Consider the following 18,062-nt stretch of genomic DNA (forward strand, 5'->3'; position numbering starts at 1 on the left):
CACATGAATTTGGCTTCACTCCCTTCCCTGGAGCCCAGCATTTCCTACCTGCTGAGGAAGAGCTTAGAATGTGCCTGGTACACGGAGCATATTCAGGGTGTCCTTCATGAAACAAGAGCTCCCTCAAAGGCTCCCCACCCTCCTAGTGGGGACATCCTCCTAAAGAAGGACGTTTCTGAACCAAGTGAGGGGCTCCTGCTCCTGGTGTCACGTGTGACCCGGATGAATGCACTCAAGCATTGAGTTGGTGGCTCCAATTTTATAAAGTTTTGTCAGGACATGAGTTCTACTTCATACTTGTCAGATGTAGCTATTTAGGGTTCTCTCCTCCTTTTCTGTTGTTCTGTGTCTTAATACCTAAAGAAATCTTAGGTCATTTAAACATGTTCTATAGCCGAAACAGCTTCTTTGGGGGTACACCATGCACCAATGCAGAGAGAAAGCCGGACCCCATTTCAGTGGAGGAGGAAGGACCATGCCCAGGACATAAGGCATTGAAAGCTGCCAGAGGACACTTGCTGTGCTGGTCAGGCCCCTAAACCAGACGCCCTTCCTTTTATGGGAGTGAGGATAACTGTCCTATGAACTGGAGGATGGGCCCTGTGTGATTCACAACTGAAACCAAGAAATTCAATGATTCTGGCTATAAGCACAGAAGTGCATCAGTGTCCTTGAACATGTTTATACTTTTGCCCACGGGTGGCCAGCATAGGCCTTCTCCAGATCATTTTTTTCTCTTCAAGGGACTGAAGAGTAACAGGCATTATGAGATGCAAATAATTTTTATGAAAAGAAGAAAAATACCTAAAACTAGACATTGTGCTCCCTTTTTAAATGAAGGGAAAATGACTCATTCATCTCACCTAAAAAAAAAAAAAAAAAGTTGTCAAGATCATTTATTAACCAGCTGGTGGCAGTGTTTTCACGAAGAAAAGATAAAGTGAAATTATGCGCACTTTACTTCTGATCCATCTTATCAAATGTTTAGGTCCTTCTCGCTAAAATGCTCAAAATGCCAACTAAACAATGGAAATCAGAATTCTGGGCAGTTCTTGAATAAGCTTCTACTGCCAGGAAGTAACATAAATTGTATGGGGCAAGGTTATACTATTCGGCATCTTTTCCATTGCTGATCCCTTTGTTAAGCTTTATACAAATGGACAGTAGTACCGAATGACTGGGATTATACGTCCACTGACTGGTTTACCAGTTGACTACAGCTGTATGGCTAAGATGCTTCTTTTAAAGTTGACGTATAGATAATTTACAATGTTGCATTAGTTTCAAGCATACACCGAAGAGACTCAGTTATACATACATATATATTTTCCTTCTCAGATTCTTTTCCATAACAGGTTATTACAAGATATTGAGTATTTACTTCTCCGTGCTATGCAGTAGCTGAAGATATCTTAAATATTTCTCTTTCCTGTCTTCTAACAAAAAGAAGAGTTGTATCCAGCTTTCTTCTCTAAAATTATCCAATGAATCCTTTTCTCACGCATTTCCTGCAGACAGCACCACTGAGTCATACGTCGCAGACAAGCAGAGCACTCTGTTTTATTTCTGTAAGGCAATCAGGTGACAAGCAAGCTAGCATCCTTGCCAACGTGTAAGTTCCATTATGCCAGAAAGGACTGCCAATCAGGTCTGGGAATAAGGCTGTCCTCCTACTGAAAGGCACCTAAAATATCCACAGTCTTGACCTCTCCATCTGGGAATAGGATTTCACTCCTCCAAGGGGCTGAGTCCTCCCACCCGCATGTGCTACCAGCGCCATCTGCACTGTCTCCATCTGGGAACTGGATCCCAGACCCACACAGACACGCTCAGAGCCGGTGTCTCCACCCAGCAGACCCGCTGACCCCGGGGCTCAGCAGGAAGCGCTGAGCGGTACAGAGCAACGTGCCCTTCCGTATTATCCCTCCTCAACTGGAATCTGTGTCTTCCTACTCTCCCTGGGATCCGAGTGGGGCTATTTTGTGTTCAGAGTTTTATTTCCAAAGCTATGTTGGTGCAATTGGCATTGCACTTAGGATCATCTTTACTAACCGTCGTTGTAAAGCTCCCTTGCCCTCCTTGGCTGCCTGTAAGAAGCAAGGCCTCTGTGTGGATGGAGGATTGCGGTCACCTGCCCAGAGATGCACAGAAAATTGCAGAAGGGTGGAACTGGCAGCCTTGAAGTTGCAGTTTTCAGTCCATGAACATAGTGTGTGTGAGTGAAGGGCACTTTGTTGATTTAAATTTGCAGGAATACAAAACCTGCTCCAAGAACAGGAGCAACATAAGCAAGAACAAATGGGCCTTGAACACTTTTCTATTGAGTGGTTACTCCAATCTTCACACTGTTTAATCTCACATAAAGTTGCATAGATGACTAAGTAAGCATAATACTTGGAACAAAAGCTGTCACAAAGAGCCTATAGCAAGGCCGTGTGAGGACCTGGAGAACCCAATATCCAGCAGGATGCTTGAAACAGCCATCAGAGAGGAGAAAGCTTCCAAACGCCTTTGAAATACACCTTGGCTGATGGTCCAGGACGCTTGTGTGCTCATGGGTGCTGGGGCCTGGAGGACAGGTGGCACTGACCCAGAAATGGTGGTAATTGAGTCTGAGCTTCAGACGGTTGCCTGGGAGCTCAGGAAGGCATGGAGAGTACAGTAGTTACTCCTAAGGGTCATCAGATCAAGAAAGAGTTGACTTCATTAAGTGGCTGATTCCAGCTCAGTGTTTGAAAGGGCTTTCTAACAATACAAACCACCCTTTAGACTCTATACAAGCAAAACCATTCTTGCATGAGGTATTAGAATGATTTGAGAGCCTGGGTTCCACTCTTTACCAGCTAGATGACCAGTTGGATGTTATTTAACTCCTCTGACCCTGGTGGCTCATTGGTTAAGAGCCACCTGCAACACAGGAGCCGCAGAAGGCTCAGGTTCAATCTCTGGGTCAGGAAGATCCCCGGAGGAGGAAATGGCAACCCACTCCCATATTATTGCCAGGAGAACCCCACGGACAGAGGATCCTGGTGGGTTACAGTCCATGGGGTCGCAAAGAGTCAGATACGACGAAGTGACTTAGCAGGCACGCACGACCCTCTGTGTTACCTGCTCATCCGACTTTTTAGGACTGCTATGGCTCAGACACTAACGAAACTGCCTGCAATGCAGGAGGCCCAGGTTCAACCTCAGGGTCAGGAAGATCCCCTGGAGAAAGGCATGGCAACCCACTCTAGTATTCTTGCCTGGAGAATTCCATGGACAGAGGCGCCTAGTGGGCTACACTCCATGGAGCTGCAGAGTTAGACACGACTGAGACTAACACTTCCACTTTTACTTTCATACTGGCAACATAAGAAGGTGTGTCATGTATCCCAGTTTGAATTGTCAATGGCATTGCTTTGAAGTGGTCATCTTTTTTAAGGTTCTAGATGAGGCAATTCATCAGGTAATAATAGCTTCGTTCATTGAACGACAAGTGTACTAGACACTGTGGTGTGCTTGTTTACGTGATCTCAGATAATCCTCTCAGGATCTTTGAAAGAATGCTGGAATCCTCGCCTCATAAGCAAGGAAATTGGGGCTTGGAGATATGACATCAATTGCCCAAACGAACGTTGTGCTGTGCTTAGCAGCTCAGTCGTGTCTGACCCTCTGCAACCCCATGGACTGGGGCCCGCCAGACTCCTCTGTCCATGGGGATTCTCCAGGCAAGAATACTGGAGTGGGTTGCCATGCCGTCCTCCAAGGGATCTTCCCAGCCCAGGGATGGAACCCAGGTCTCCCACACTGCAGGCAGATTCTTTACCATCTGAGCCCCCAGGGAAGCCCAAATGAACAGTGATGCCAAAAGCGAAAGTGTTAGTCACTCAGTTCTGTCCGACTTGGGCTTCCCTTGTAGCTCAGTCGGTAAAGAATCTGCCTGCAGTGCAGGAGACCTGGGTTTGATCCCTGGGTTGGGAGGATCCCATGGAGAAGGAAATGGCAACCCACTCCAGTATCCTTGCCTACAAAATCTCATGGACAAAGGAGCCTGGCGGGCTGAAGTCCACGGGGTTGCAGAGTCGGGCACGACTGAGTGACTAAACTTACTTACTTGTGTCCGATTCTTTGCAACTCCATGGACTGTAGCCCGCCAGGCTCCTCTGTCCATGTAATTTTCCAGGCAAGAATAATGGACTGGGTTGCCATTCTCTTCTCCTGGGGATCTTCCTGACCCGGGTTTCCTGCATTGCAGGCAGATTCTTTATGGCCTGAGTCACCCAATAATGCTGAAATTTAAACCTGAATCCAGGGAACCACTTAGCTCCCCTCCCACTCATCTGTTCTCTGCCTCTCCCACACCCCTTTTAGTGGAGAAAGAAGGTTGATATCCAGTGATTCTGACAGCAAAGCAGAAAGAGGATGGTACATATATATGCACACCTGATTACAAGCCTCCTTCCACTGAAGTCCAGCAATGTGCAGAAGGCCAGCATCCATCTGAAGACTGCTTGCCTCTTACTACGCCACAGAACTGGACTGCTCCTCCCTCCACATGGCAGCCAAACCTGCAAGTGTACAAGGCTTGAGAAGATCAAAGGGTTGTCTTCAAAAATCTGTTCTAAAGAGCTGTAAAATACTCCTTTAATTTGAATTGTAAATTCTGCAAACACAGCCGTGGTCTCCCAAGTGTACCACAAATGTGTGAACAGCTGGGCAAAAGCAAGACTGGTGTTAATTGACTCACCTCAGACATGTCCGTCTGAGCCCAGCCTAAATTGGGAGAACTTGCCTGTGATACTCATTTGGTTTGTTAATGAATGATTATAGTCAGTTCAAGAGTGAGCTAAACCGACAATTAGTGTCGTGAGGAAAGGAGGGAACGGTGCCAAGGCACACATGGCACCCAGTCGTGCAGCCTGAAGATTGCAGCCTGAGCTCCCGAGCCTGGCTCGCCATCAAGACCGAGGATCAGTCAACCCAAGGGTGGTCTGCCCGGGAAAGCCTGACCCCTAAGTTCTCAGTAGTGAGTGAAGTCGCACAGTTCTGTCCGACTCTTGGCGATCCCGTGGACTGTAGCCTACCAGGCTCCTCCATCCATGGGATTTTCCAGGCAAGAGTACTGGAGTGGGTTGCCATTTCTGTCTCCAGGAGATCTTCGTGACCCAGGGATTGAACCCAGGTCTCCCACATTCTGGGCAGACACTTTACCGTCTGAGCCACCAGGGAAGTCCTCTCAGTAGAGGACCTCTCTGTTTATCATGCCTAATTCCTTTGATCCAAAGACTCCTTTTTATCCCTGCCAAAGAATAAACTTGCAGCTTTGGACCATGCCAGGGGGGCAAGGTGAGAGGTGCTCACAGAGAATGGGGATGGAATCTAGAGGCCTAACCGTCTTTCTGACGGACTTCTAAAATTCTCCCTTGTTTTAGTCACCCCGCTTTAACCTTCTTCCAGAGGCATCCAGTGCCACTAATCACCAGGCCACCTGAGGATTATGCATTAATAGTAGAAATCAGCCTAATTCCACAAGCTTCCCACTGCCAGTTTGGGATGAAGTTTTCAGGGCCCAGCAGGTCCTTTGTCCTTTTCTGTCCTCTTTCCAACTCCCTGTTATTTCCTCTCTCATTCTCTTTAGCTTTGTGGGTTTAAAAGTTACTTTGTGGGCTTCCCTGGGGGCTCAGTGGTAAAGAATCCGCCTGCCCGTGCAGGAGACATGGGTTCAATCTCTGATCCAGGAAGGTCCCTGCAGGCGGCAAAGCAGCTGAGCCTGTGCTCCGCAACTACTGAGCCAGCGCTCTGAGCCTGAGAGCCGCGACTACTAAGCGCGGGTAGGTAGGACTCCGTGTCCTGCAGCAAGAGAAGGCATCGCAATGAGAAGTCCTCCCGCCACATCTAGAGAGTAGCCCTCACTCGCCACGACTAGAGAAAAGCAAGTGATGAAGACCCAGCACAGCCAAAGTAAAAGCAACAAAGTGAAAAGAAAACAGAGAAACCGATTTTTTAAAAGTTGCTTTGTTGTGATTTCAGTGCAATTGATGGAGTATGTTAACAGACGCGTGCTTCTTCTTCCATTTGTATTATCACTGGAAGGCCAATCAACAGTTCCCTGATAAACTTATTAAAAATCAATGTCATCAGCAATCATCTTCTTATGTCTACCTCAAATATAACATATCACTGTCTGACTCACTTTCTCTTGTCGTATTTTCCATGAAGATGAAAGACAGTTAATCAATGTCTGCCGGGGTCCTGCCCCGGTGGATCCAGGGAATTCGAAGGGTGGACGGCATTGGCAAGGAAAGACTCATTTATTTATTAACATAAGATCAGATTAGGAAGAAATAGTGTAGTAGGAAAATTAAGTGGAAAAAGAGGGCTGAATAACTTGGATTACGTGGAAGACCAATAAAAATCCAGACAAGGAATTTGCACCATCTACGTTGGGACACCTGCCCTCGCTTGAATATCTAAGGGTGCCTCGCCTTAGGGTCCCTTTCGCGCGGGTCTTAACAGCCAGGGCAAGTAAGTAGACTTGGCGAGCCTCTGCGCCCCAGATGGGAATTCAACCTGAAATTAAAGTAAAGAGGAGAGGGAGGAAAGGGAGAAAAGGAGAGAGAGAGAGAGAGAGACGCGGGGGAAACCAGTCCAGCAACTGGCTCCGTCCTCTATTGTTCAGAAGGCCTTTTATACTTTTGATAAAACATGGAGATCAATGGGTAACACAAAGTTATGCAGCGTTAGCAGTCCAGACTCTTATCAAAACCAGGCTTTCCTTCTAAATTCCATATATATGTGTTAGAAAGATGGCAATGATGACCCTGTATGCAAGACAGCAAAAAAGACACAGATGTGTATAGCAGACTTTTGGACTCAGAGGGAGAGGGAGAGGGTGGGATGATTTGGGAGAATGGCATTGAAACATGTATACTATCATGTAAGAATCGAATCACCAGTCTATGTCCGATGCAGGATACAGCATGCTTGGGGCTGGTGCACAGGGACAACCCAGAGGGATGTTGTGGGGAGGGACGTGGGAGGGGGGTTCATGTTTGGGATCGCATGTACACCCGTGGTGGATTCATGTCAATGTATGGCAAAACCAATACAGTACTGTAAAGTAAAATAAAGTAAAAATAAAAATTAAAAAAAAAAAACAACAGGCTTTTCTCTCTGCATACCTAGTTGTATACACAAATCTTAGGTAATTTACATCATCTTCCAGCCAAAAGGGCCAATTAACATTTTACAGCCTTTTTTCTGATAAGGGTTTGTCAACCAGAACACTTATTTGTGTTGATCTTCCCAAGGTCTGGTGCCATTCTCAGAAAGCACTAAATAAAGTTACATTCTTACATAGCAAGGACACAAGAGGAGTGCAGTGATATACAACAAAGAGGAAAGTAATTAACTCAAAAGTCTAGTATTGCTAACATCAAAACTATTATATATCTTTTTCCATATCCCATTTACATTGATTAACATCCTCCCAGGTGCCTAAAAGATAAAGAATATGGAGACCTGGCAGCAGTCATTGAGTCAACAGTGAAAACCCTCTACCAATATGATTTTTAGCTCTTTAGAAAAGGCTCTGTATCTTTAAGATGCTTTTAAGCTTTGTGCCTCTCGCGGTTGGGGGGCTGTAAGCAATTCACAAGCTGTAAGAGGTCCGGAAGGTTAGGCAAGCTAGAGAGCTATCAGAGGGGGTTTAACTGAAACATCCCTTTCAAATGCAGAGGACTAAAGCCCTGATTTAACTTTTTCCAGAGAATATCAGAAGAGTGGAAAAGCAGAGTACAAAGGCTGGCAGATTTTTGGTTTTGGGGGTACATGCTCAGGAAATGACAGGGGGAACTCCTGAAGTCTAATCACGTCCTTGCGTATGTCAGCTTCCTCCCTCGTGACCTTGTCATGGGTGGGATTCCTCACGCTGGCTCCCAGCAAATGTCTTCCCTGTTCTCGTTGTCAGGCGTGCTATGAAATCACCATCAAATGTGAATGACTCCTCTCTTTCATTAGGAATCATCTTAATTTTTAACTTGTGCTTAAGTGTAACTTATGATCCATTGTGTTTCCTTAGGTCTTTTTTTCTTTTCTTTTTTTTAGCCCTACTTATTTCTAGCTGGTCAGTTCTTAAAAATAAAGCAAGGTATAAATAAATAATTTATTTATTTAGTCAGTAAGCATTTACTATTTTCCAGTCACTGTGTTAAGTACAGGGGTTGCAAGAGTAAATAAGAAAGATATATTCAGTCCACAAGGACTTTACAACCTATCCTAGCGGAGAATAGGTTCTACTGTTTACTTTCTAAACTGCTCATTGAGATTGAACACTAAAGTGACCTGTGTTCTTCTGAAGGGCTATTTCTCAAAAGTGTCTATGGTCCAGTTTGAATTCTCTTCTGAGGTTCTCTTTTGCAGCGAGATAATACCACTGATGTTTCAAAACTTTCACCGAAGAACTGAATAATTAATATAGATTCTATGGGAACAGAGAAGAACTTAGATGTCAGATTCCATCAGTTTGCAACAGGAACATCATTGTTCTTGGGACTTCCCTGGTGGTCCAGTGGTGAACAAACTGCCATCCAAGGCAGGGGACATAGGTCTGATCCCTGGTCGGGAAACGGAGATCCACACACGCCTCTCCTGAGGCAACTACTGAGCCCGCACACCAAAACCAGAGAAGCAACAAAGACCCAGCAGAGCCAAAAAAAATTATTTTAGTGGATCATCTCTGTTCTTCTTGGAATCCCAGCTTATGTCTGCATATGGAAGTGCCACTGCATTGATCTTCTTTCCCAAGTTCTAATGGATATATAAAAGAGAAAGTAACATATTCTTCTGTGATTTGTTATTGCTGTTCAGTTGGACTCTTCTGTGATACATAATTATAATTTTTAATCTTAAACATTTTACATAATGCATTTAGATTTGCTTGTCACTAAAAGCTGCTAAAATCTTTAAGTGTCTATAATACCAATGTTTGGGACATGGTTATTATTAAAGACATGAAATAAAAAGAGCCAGACATCCTAGAGTGTAAAATCAAGTGGGTCTTAGGAAACTTTTCTATAAATAAAGCTAGAGAAGGTGATGGAATTCCCGCTGAAGTATTTAAAAATCCTAGAAGATGATGCTGTTAAAGCGGTGCATTCAATATGTCAGCAAATTTGGAAAACTCAGCAGTGGCCACAGGTTGGAAAAGGTCAATTTTCATCCCATTCCCAACGAAGAGCAATGCCAAAGAATGCTCAATGACCGTGCAATTGTCCTCATTTCACATACTAGCAAGATTATGCTCAGAATCCTTCAAGCCAGGCTTCAGCAGTAAACGAACTGAGAATTTCCAATGTACAAGTTGGGTTTTAAAGAGGCAGAGGAACCAGAGATCAAACTGCCAACATTCATTGGATCATAAAGAAAGCAACGGAGTTCCAGAAAAACATCTACTTCCGCTTCACTGACCACTCTAAAGCCTTTTATTCTGTGGGTTACGATAAACTGTGGAAATTTCTTAAAAAGATAGGAGTGCCAGACCACTTTACCTGTCTCCTGAGAAATCTGTGTGCAGGTCAAGAAGCAACAGTTAGAACAGAACATGAAACAACTGACTGGTTCAAAATCAGGAAAGGAGTGCGTCAAGGCTGTGTATTGTCACCTGGCTTATTTAACTTCAATGCAGCGTACATCATGCAAAATGCCTGGCTGGAGGAATCACAAGCTGGAATAAAGATAGCTGAGAGAAATGTCAACAACCTCAGATGTGCAGATGATACCTAATGAGAGAAACTGAAGAGGAACTAAAGAGCCTCTTGATGAAGGTGAAAGAGGAAAGTGAAAAAGCTAGCTTGAAACTCAGCATTCAAAAAATTAAGATTGTGGCATCCCATCTCATCACTTCATGGCAAATGGAGAAACTGGAAGCAGTGACCAATTTTCTTTTCTTGGGCTCCAAAATCACTGTAGACAGTGACTGTAGCCATGAAATTAAAAGACCCTTGCTCCTTGGAAGGAAAATTATGACACACCTCAGTTCAGTTCAGTTCAGTCGCTCAGTTGTGTCCGACTCATTGCGACCCCATGAACTGCAGCATGCCAGGCCTCCCTGTCCATCACCAACTCCTGGAGTTCACTCAAACTCACGTCCATTGAGTCCATGATGCCATTCAGCCATCTCATCCTTTGTCGTCCCCTTCTCCTCCTGCCCCGAATCCCTCCCAGCATCAGGGTCTTTTCCAATGAGTCAATTCTTCGCATGAGGTGGCCAAAGTACTGGAGTTTCAGCTTCAGCACCAGTCCTTCCCATGAACACCCAGGACTGATCTCCTTTAGAATGAACTAGTTGGGTCTCCTTGCAGTGCAAGGGACTCTCAAGAGTCTTCTCCAACACCACAGTTCAAAAGCATCAATTCTTCGGCACTCAGCTTTCTTCACAGTCCAACTCTCACATCCATACATGACCACTGGAAAAACCATAGCCTTGACTAGATGGACCTTTGTTGGCAAAGTAATATCTCTGCTTTTCAATACGCTATCTAGGTTGGTCACAACTTTCCTTCCAAGGAGTAAGTGTCTTTTAATTTCATGGCTGTAATCACCATCTGCAGTGATTTTGGAGCCCCCAAAAATAAAGTCTGACACTGTTTCCACTGTTTCCCCATCTATTTCCCATGAAGTGATGGGACCGGATGCCATGATCTTCGTTTTCTGAATATTGAGCTTTAAGCCAACTTTTTCACTCTCCTCTTTCACTTTCATCAAGAGGCTTTTTAGTTCCTCTTCACTTTCTGCCATAATGGTGGTATCATCTGCATATCTGAGGTTATCGATATTTCTCCCGGCAATCTTGATTCCAGCTTGGGCTTCTTCCAGCCCAGTGTTTCTCATGATGTACTCTGCATAGAAGTTAAATAAGCAGGGTGACAATACACAGCCTTGATGTCCTCCTTTTCCTATTTGGAACCAGTCTTTTGTTCCATGTCCAGTTCTAACTGTTGCTTCCTGACCTGCCTATAGGTTTCTCAAGAGGCAAGTCAGGTGGTCTGGTATTCCCATCTCTTTCAGAATTTTCCACAGTTTATTGTGATTCACACAGTCAAAGGCTTTGGCATAGTCAATAAAGCAGAAATAGTTATTTTTCTGGAACTCTCTTGCATTTTCGATGATTCAGCGGATGTTGGCACTTTGATCTCTGGTTCCTCTGCCTTTTCTAAAATGAGCGTGACACACCCAATAGTATATTAAAAAGCAGAGACTCAGTTTGCCAACAAAAGTCGATATTGTCAAGGTTATGGCTTTTCCAGTAGTTATGCTCTGATGTGAGATTTGGACCATAAAGAAGGCTAAATGCTGAAGAGTTGATGCTTTTGAATTGTGGTACAATAAAAGACTCTTGAGAGTCCCTTGGCCTGCAGAGAGATCAAGCCAGTCAGTCCTAAAGGAAATCAACCCTGAATATTCATTGGAAGGGCTGATCCTGAAGTTGAAGCACCAATATTTTGGCCACCTTATATGAAGAGCCAAGTCACTGGAAAAGATTAAAGGCAAGAGAAGAAGAGGGCAGCAGAGGATGAGATGGCTAGACAGCATCACCAACTCAATGGACATGAATCTGAGCAAGCTCAGGGAGATTCTGGAGCACAGAGGAGCCTGGCGTATTGCAGTCTATAGAAGTGCAAAGGATTGGACACGACCTAGTGACTGAACAACAACACACTGCATAAAGCAGACAATTGCAGCTGCTGTACTTTTGTATCAGGCTGGAAAACTGGCGTTGAACTTGTACCTAACAAGAAGTGAGAGAATCATATTGAACCTTGGACATCAGTGTTCTCTGTGGATATACATAGTTGTGAAATTGCCTAAGGATTTCCTAATTACCCGGTGGAAGTGGCTACTCAGGCCAAATGTGCCCATAGCTGTACATGGCCTGGAATCCAGGGAAAGGTGTGTGCCCTGAGGCAAGCACTCTTGATGGCTTCTTCTTCCATGAGAAATTGGCTGCAGTGGTTGCAGAGGCTGGAAGACTTACAATTTGCTGTCTACATGCTGGAGATCCAGAAAAGCCAGTGGTATAATCCAACCTGAGTCAGAAAGCCTGAGAGCCAGGGGCTTGATGTCTGAGGGCAGGAAAGACGGACATCCCAACTCAAGAAGAGAGAAAGAATTTGCCTTTCCTTCACCCTGGGCCATAAATGGATGGAATGATACCCATCCATATTGATGAGGCGAGAGCTTCATTCAGTTTACTGATGCAAATACTTATCTTTTCCAGCAACGTCCTCATAGACACACCCAGAAATAAGGTTTTACCAGTTACCTGGGCATTGCTGAGCCCAGTTACATTGACACACATAATTAACCACCAGGCATCTTTTTCCGATGCTCAGGCCACTGTCCGATTCCAAAAACCTGAGGGGAGGTGTGTAGATATGACCAGCCCTGATGACCAAGTCCAATACACAGGACAGCAAAGCACTGGCTGCTTCACTGTTCTTCCTGACTGACGTGCCCTGGCATCTGGATGTTCTGTAACTCTACAGGAGACTCAGTGAAATGAGAGATCAGGGCACAACCTGCCATATAGTGCCCCTCCACGGGACTGTCTCCGTAAACGGCTCCCTTATGAGAATGACCCTCCATATCATGTTTCACCCATAAGTGAGATTTGTTCATACATCAGTGTGGTTCATGGGGCTTCCCAGGGGCTCAGTGGTAAAGAATCCATCTGCTCTACATGGATGGGAACTCCATGAGGGAAGCTCTTGTGTAGAAGTTTAAAAGACTGAGGCCAACACAGAGGGAGAATGGAGGCAAGCTATCCAGACAGAGAGGGTCTGGTTGAGACCACGCAATGGTTCCAGCGGCTTCAGAGGTTTAGCCAGTCCCTACTCCGTATCTTCGCAACACATTTATTCTAAAACCTGCTTGAGTTGGGTTCTTGTTACCTGCCGCCAAAAGAGTCTTAACCAATGCCCTCCCCCCACCCCCCCAGCAAGCATCCTTCGGCTTCCTCGGGAGTAGCTGTTATGATTTCCTGTGGTTCTCCTCCAGGACATGAAGCCAAATCATCTTGGGAGGCCAGTGCGCCTCTTCCCCTGGCGGTGTTCTTTTCCCAGGGCTCACCTGGAGCAGTGATTCAAGTGAGAGTGAGGAAGGGGAGGGACTTCCTTGGCAGTCCAGTGGTTAAGACTCCTGCGCCACTGCTGGGGGCGCAGGTTCAGTCCCTGCTCAGGGAACTAAGAACCCACAGGCTGTGGGGTACAGCCAGAAAAGCAATAATAGTAAAATAAAGTAATAAGGGTCTTAAAAAGAAGGGAAGAACAAAGGAAAGGAGAGTCTGTTTGCATTAAAGCTGTCTTGAAATACCCTGGACATACCTTGCTGAGCCAGAAGGATGAGGGAGACCGGCCACCATGAGAGATCTTGCTGCCCTTAGAAAGGAAGCTTCTTCCTCTGCTTATGAAAAAGTTCTTTTGTGGAACGTGGAGCCAACCAAGGGCGACTCATCACATTGCTTTCTGCACTGGTTTACCTGCTCATGCAATGTCTCAACAAGCCTCCTACTTGGTGGCAACTGCTTGAGGACTGGGTTCATCTTCTCTTTCTCCATCTCTTCCTCCTTCTTCTTTGAATCCTATGATATACAGCAGATCACGACAGATCATAGTATATTAGTAGATAATCATGTGTCTTCTTTCACCAAGTATCTGATTGTCACGCAATAAGCCAAATGTTTTCCTAGTCCCCAGTAATACGAAAATCTTGTTACGTGATTATGCCTATATCCCAAGAAACCAGAATTATTATGTTTCAGTGTTTGTATTAGTGGCTTCTCTTGCTCCAAATCCCAAAACCAATTACAGAACAACCAGAAACAAAACCACCGCTTCCCTCAGAGGGTTGTGTCTGCAGTTTCACAAGAGTTAGAATTTGGACTTTATACTCACAAAGAATTGTTGTGTCAATAGGATTTTGCATTAACTATTGTGTAATATACACTTCTTTTTCTAGCTGTAAATATTTTCTGCAAACTAGAGTACCATCCTACAACTAAATGTGGAAAAAGAATATTGTGCATATAACTTAAGCATAGAAAATTTGTAGCCCAAAGTAAATAGAAATCCCACACAGCCATACCACTATAAGAATTCTAAAAGCTTATGAGTTTTCAAAATATATAGTCCAACTTTTATAATTATTTTTCTTCTTTGGAGTGGCTTACTATGGAGAAGAGGAGGGAGAGAAGAACAAAATAGATTCTTAAAATCTATTATTCTTGATTTTTAACCTGTTTTGCTCCATCTGTCTCAGATCATTCCAACGTGAGGGGGAAGGCTTTCTTTTCTTTCACTAAGTCACATATCTGGGAGATTCGAAAGTTTTCAGTAGCACTTTGCATCAGTATTTTCTTAGTGAAAATACCCAGCTGGAGGGGGTTCTCCTAATCCAAAGGGATTTTCTAAGCCATGGCTGTTTTTCTTTGAAAAATAGAGTTGATCATAACACAGAGGCATGAGTCAGCAGATCCAGGGCAAAAGGAAGATTTCAGATTTAGCTCCAAGCAAAACAGAGTCCTGAAGTTTCCCTTGGGCTGTGCAGTGCGAGAGCCCTGGGAGGAGCAGAGTGAAAGAAAAACAGTCATCCCCACAGATCGCCATGGAGGCCGATTTCAAGCCACTCAGGGTTAGAGTTATACAATGGAAAACACCCACATGACCCACAAGTTTGTAAGTCGAGTGTTTGTAGAACAACTGAGTCATTTGGCTTGCAATGACATGAGACAAAACATTAGTGTGAAAATGTATATCTCTTACGAAGATGTATGGAGAGAGTAACATGGAAACTTACATTACCTCATGTAAAAGAGATAGCCAATTGGAATTTACTGTCTAGCTTACGAAACTCAAACAGGGGCTCTGCATCAACCGAGAGGGGCGGGATGGGAGGTTCAAAAGGGAGGGGATATATGTACACCAATGGCTGATTCATGTTGAGGTTGGACAGAAAACAACAAAAGTCTGTACAGCAGTTATCCTCCAATAGAAAATAAATAAGCTAGAAATTTTATTTCTCTTAGGATATTTTATTCTGACTCCTGTGTACAAGGCTTGAGGTATGTCCATCATGGGCAGACAAGCAAAGCCACAGATTCCTTGATCTTTCACGTTGTGGTAGACCACAGGAAGATAGCCAGCTAGATTTCCCAAAAGACAGACCCAACTAGCCCGATGACAAGGATCACAGTAATGATGCTGATGTCACTGGTGCTGGGCTAAGATGACCCCAAAAGTGACAGCAACATTTGTTGAGTACTGACTGGGCCTCGGGCCTCATACTGAGTGTTTACATGTCTTGCCTCCATGGGAGGTTGGGATGAGCAGATGTAAGGTTTTCATATAGAATGGATAAGCAACACAATTTCACTGCATAGCACAGAGAACTATATTCAACATCCTATGATAAACTGTAATAGAAAACAATATTATAAAGTATGCATATAGGTATACCTGAATCACTTTGCTGTACAGCAGAAATTAACACAGCCATCTAAATCAACTATACTTCAGTAAATGCCCAAAGTGAAAGTGAAAGTCGCTCAGTCGTGTTCAACTCTTTGCGATCCCATGAACTGTACAGTCCATGGAATTCTCCAGCCTAGAATACTGATGTGGGTAGCCTTTCCATTCTCCAGGGGATCTTTCCAACCCAGGGATCAAACGCAGGTCTTCCACATCTCAGGCAGATTCTTTACCAGCCCAACGCCCAAGAGGCACATGAAAAGATGATCAGCATCACTAATTATTAAAGAAATCCAAATCAAAACTATAATAAGGCATCACCTCAAACCAGTCAGAAAGGCCACCATAAAAAAATCTATGAACAATAAATGCTGGAGAGGGTGTGGAGAAAAGGGAACCCTCCTACATGGTTGGTGGGAATGCAATTGGTACAGCCACTATGGAGAACAGTACGGAAGTTCCTTAAAAAAACAAAAATAAAACTACTATATGATCCAGAAATCCTACTCCTGGGCATATATCTGGAGAAAAATATAATTCCAAAAGATACACACACCCAATATACATCGTAGCACTATTCCTAACAGCCACAACTCAGAAGCGACAGAAATGTCCATCAGCAGAGGGGTGGGTAAAGAAGATGGGGCACACACACAACGGAATATTACTCAGCTGTGAAAAAGCCAAAATAGTGCCAACTGCAATGACATGAGGGGACAAAGAGATTGTTAGACTGAGTAAAGTAAGTCCGATAGAGAAAGGCAAATATCATACGTTATCACTTACACATGGAATCTAAGAAAATAGCTTAAATGAACTTGTTCACAACACAGAAATAGAGTCACAGATGTAGACACCAAATTTATGGTTACCAAGGTAGAAAATGGTGAAGGATAAATTGGGCAATTGGGATGGACTAGTATTAGTACATTACTGGGCTTCCTGGATGGGTCGGTGGTAAAGAATCCGCCTGCAATGCAGGAGAAGCAGGAGGTGCAGGTTCGATCCCTGGGTCGGGAAGGTCCCCTGGAGGAGGGCATGGCAACCCACTCCAGTATTCTTGCCTGGAGAATGCCATGGACAGAGGAGCCTGGTGGGCTACAGTCCATAGTGTCGCAAAGAATCACACACGACTGAAGGGACTTAGCAACTATAAGATAGACAGATAACTAACAAGAACCTGTCGTATAGCATAGAGAACTCTCCTCAAATCTCTGTAATGACCTATACAGAAATAGAGTTTAGAAAAGGGTGGGAGATGACTCAGTGGAAAAGAATCCACCTGCCAATGCCGGAGACTCAGGTTCGATCGCTGGGTGGGGAAGATCCCCTGGAGAAGGAAATGGCAACCCAATCCAGTATTCTTGCCTGGGAAATCCTATGGACAGAGGAGCCTGGTGGGCTACAGTCCATGGAGTCGCAAAAGAGTTGAACACGACTTAGCTGCTAAACAGGAAAATAACGGATTAACTTTGCTGTACAGCAGAAACTAACACAACATTTAAAGTCAAGTATACTCCAAGGAGAATTAATTAAAAAGACTATAGCTCAATAAAATAAATATTGAAAAAAAAAACCTGCAAAATAGTTTCTGTTGCTAAGGACGTTTTGCCAAATAGGAAACTAAAGGCTAGAGAAAACGGCAGTGTGCCCAAGGCTGCCAGCAAGTCCTTGGTGAGCTGTGACTGCCCCTAGGTGTATGAGACAGAGCCCAGGATGCTGACAGAGAAGAGATGGAATCCAGGGCACCTCCATCCCAATCCCACATAAGCTTGCTCACTGATCTGAGGCCAGGAGCCCAGGGAGATCCGCCCACCTACACTCTATTTGCAAAGTCATAGCTGTTTCTATTTGTCAATTAAAGTACTGTTGTACTTCACCTGTCATCTTGCAAATATCTGTCCCTCCTACCTGATACAATGTGCTGCCTCTGAAATGATAACCTTAAAGAGGTATGGATAATGATTTAAACTTTCTGAAAGTTCTTCTAAAACATTGACGGTAGCCTTTGTAATTAGTTAATTTTAGGAGTTACCGATGAAAACGTAATCGTAGCTGTAAATCTGGCCCTTTGAAAGTCCTTCTACAAATTAGAAATTTCTGGGATCCTGAGCAAGAGATTCTGTGTTCTCGGTGGCAAGTTCGTGCATGCTCTGCTTGAAATAGAAAAGGTTAATGTCATCTGCAAATTCGGAAACAGACAGTGCTTACTATGAGAACCCACAGAAATGACTACTCAAGAGGTACAGATTTCTTGATACAATTGATTTTACAAAACAGACTCACAGACTTAGTTAGAGAAGGAACTTGTGGTTGTGAGGGTGGGGGGAGGGGACAGTTAGGGAATTCAGGATGGGCGTGTACACACTGCTCTGTGTATTAATAAAACCAACAAGGGCCTGCTGTATAGCACAGAGAGCTCTGCTCAGCGATATGTGAGAGCCTGGATGGGAAGGCAGCGTCGAGGGGAATGGATACATGTACATGCATGGCCGAGTCCCTTTGCTATTTACCTGAAACGCTCACAGCACGGTTAATCAGCTATATCCCAACATA

The 18,062-nt window shown here is 44.3% G+C and overlaps 1 long non-coding RNA gene across 1 annotated transcript; it reads right to left on the reverse strand.

Annotated features, from left to right (window-relative positions):
- On the reverse strand, positions 1,340-13,861 carry LOC106503651. The gene is made up of 3 exons (XR_001297340.2): positions 13,365-13,861; positions 4,426-4,550; positions 1,340-2,671 (listed from the first exon to the last, which is right to left on the reverse strand). It is a non-coding gene; the product is annotated as an uncharacterized LOC106503651 (long non-coding RNA).

This window comes from Capra hircus, chromosome 26 (genome assembly GCF_001704415.2).
Source record: "Capra hircus breed San Clemente chromosome 26, ASM170441v1, whole genome shotgun sequence".
Taxonomy (NCBI): Eukaryota; Metazoa; Chordata; class Mammalia; order Artiodactyla; family Bovidae; genus Capra; species Capra hircus.